The 2,567-nt window shown below is 36.3% G+C and overlaps 1 protein-coding gene across 1 annotated transcript in view; it reads left to right on the forward strand.

The window, feature by feature from the left end:
• Positions 1 to 1,124: 1,124 nt before the first annotated feature.
• LOC106870038 (N-acetylglutamate synthase, mitochondrial) overlaps positions 1,125 to 2,567 on the forward strand; it is a 91,802-nt gene continuing 90,359 nt past the window's right edge. Inside the window, exon 1 of the mRNA XM_052974196.1 lies at positions 1,125 to 1,227. The gene's annotated coding sequence lies outside the window, so the exon portion shown is untranslated. The remainder of the gene's footprint in view (positions 1,228 to 2,567) is intronic.

Genomic DNA, 2,567 nt, shown 5'->3' on the forward strand with positions numbered 1-2,567 from the left:
ATCTAGCAACCATACACACACACGTTGTGGTAGTTATTGATCCGCAAGCAAATGCGCATATATACATACGTACACACATATACGTACATATACACATGCATACATATATATGTGTGTATGTATGTGTGTGCGCGTGTACGTGAGTCGTCTGAGAGACTAGAAGTCAAAGAACAGATGCACTCGTATATCTGTCAATAGAGTGGGTACCCGAAATGTACAGTATTATATATCCATCACATGCTCTTACCAATCGGTTTCACGCAAGGAATACAATGGAATGTTAGGTAACAATCCGATTATATAACCTTACGCTCATCAGAGTTAGCCGATATGGAAGGGAATATGGCGACTGCTCTGTATTGTCGGAGTTGGATTAACACATCCGGTTTTTCACAGCAGCCTCAAACCGGACGAGTTAATCCACCTCCGACAATAGAGAGCAGTTGCCATATTTCCTTCCCTATCGGCTGACTCTGATAAGCGTAAGGTTATATAATCGGATTGTTATCTAACAGTCCATTGTATTCTCTGCTTTAGGAACAAATGTTCAAAATATCAGATTTCCTTTCTCTGTCAATGCACTAGAAAGACTTCAGCCTAATTCCGATTGAATAAGGAAAATACATTTAAGAAATATAAACCACAACTGAATACCTTATAACAACACACCAGGATGAGAAAATACAATTTATTCATGAAAATCGACCAGAACAACAGGTGTAAATAAAAAGCTACCTCTGGGGTTCAAAACCCTACCTCCAAACTGCTGCACAATAACACCTTACACCTTCTCAAGCACGAGTTTCTGATGTTACCCTAAGCTGAACCAATGAGATTGTTTTCGGGTCCCCAGAAAGAAAAATATAAATATTGAATTGACCGAACTAGTGCTTTCTGAAGAGAATTAACCAATCGGAACGCTGGGTGACCATCAAGCAAGATCAAGTTACCAAGTCCTTTGTCAACAACAAAATGATGCAAGTAGAAAACCAACTAACCTCAGTGCAGGTCAAGAATAAAAGGTTAAAACATTCAACAAACAAATGACATCACCAGGAAATCAACCAGCTAGAACGCTAGATTACAGCCAAAACAAAAAAAATATTATAGCCAATCAGAACTTGATCTTTTACCATAAAACTATACATATATAAAGCAATTTTAACTTATTTTGAACTCTTATCAGCAAGACCAGCGGCAGAGAACCCTCCTTCATGCACTTTAACGGTAATTGTAAAAAAAAACCTTTTTTCTTTCTTTCATTTTCTATTTCCTCTTACTCTTTTTTTTAAAACCTCATTGTATCTAATTGTTAATATAACCCATTACTACTGAATTTCCAATCATGTATAACTGTTATAGATTTGAACTTGTATTACTGTTACTCTCTATGAAACTCATTGGAAATCGTATGAACATTTGATCTCTTACGCATGAATTTTCCCTGGTAACTTTAACCTCTCCTAAAGCCTTCTATTATCTATTTTCTTGTTTTACCATTGATAGACGAAAACTTGTCAAAACCAGTTTGGTATTTTAACAAATCTGTTTCAGAATCTCAAAGTGACTACACATTTTGAGATTCGGGTGCATTTTCACACTCTCTATTCTCTCTCTGTTTTTTTTCTCTTATTCCTTTCTGTTGAAGAGCATAGGCTCGAAACGTAAAAGACTTTTTCACTTTCCCGAGCTTCAAACTAATACACCTGCTTGTTGTTCATACGCCTGACTTCGTCTTTTGTTTTTCTGTAAATTTCAACTGTATATATATATATATATATATATATATATATATTAGGAAATTAAAAGTTATGGCTGGTCATAGAGTGACCATTGGTTTCCTATATAGAGCTTACCAGTATAGGGGTCTTATCAGACTCAAATGGTTGAAGGCGCATAACCTCACTAGAACTGAAGGAAAAAATCCTAAAAACTCGCTCGACCCAGGGACATTTTTAAACTCCAGGAAGAAAGTATTCAGTCAATGCCCACATCTAAAACGTTCCCTACTTCAGGCTTGGAATTTTTCCCACTGTGTTAACGATTCTGCCAGATTGCTGCATTAATTAAACAAAAAGTATTTGAAGTCATTAATTTGTTGACAATATATGTTGTGTAATAAATGAGGACACAATTTATGTCATGGAATTACAGATATGTGAAAACAAAACCATTGCTTTATTCAATATCTTTGTAACAATGAAACAGAAACAAAACAAACAAGCAAAACACACACACACACACACACATATCTATTACATTTTGTTTACTGTGATTTTGTATTTTCCTGTGACGTCTTTCTCTCCACCTCTGGATTCCAACATTCAACTACCCGTCCCCAGCCATCAAGCCAGAAATAACATCCAAATTGCTCATAAAACACATCCAAGTATATTTCGAAATAAATGGAAGAATGCATGGGATAATGTCTTTGCTATTGTTTGGATTTCCAAGGGGTTAAGAACCTGGACGAGGTGACGAAAAGCATGACCAGTCTTACCCAGAAATGCACCGAAGTAAAGCTGTCCCCCGAAAGGTTGGGCAGAAATAGCAAATGCCTACATTAC

Source organism: Octopus bimaculoides, chromosome 18 (assembly GCF_001194135.2).
Source record: "Octopus bimaculoides isolate UCB-OBI-ISO-001 chromosome 18, ASM119413v2, whole genome shotgun sequence".
Classification (NCBI taxonomy): Eukaryota; Metazoa; Mollusca; class Cephalopoda; order Octopoda; family Octopodidae; genus Octopus; species Octopus bimaculoides.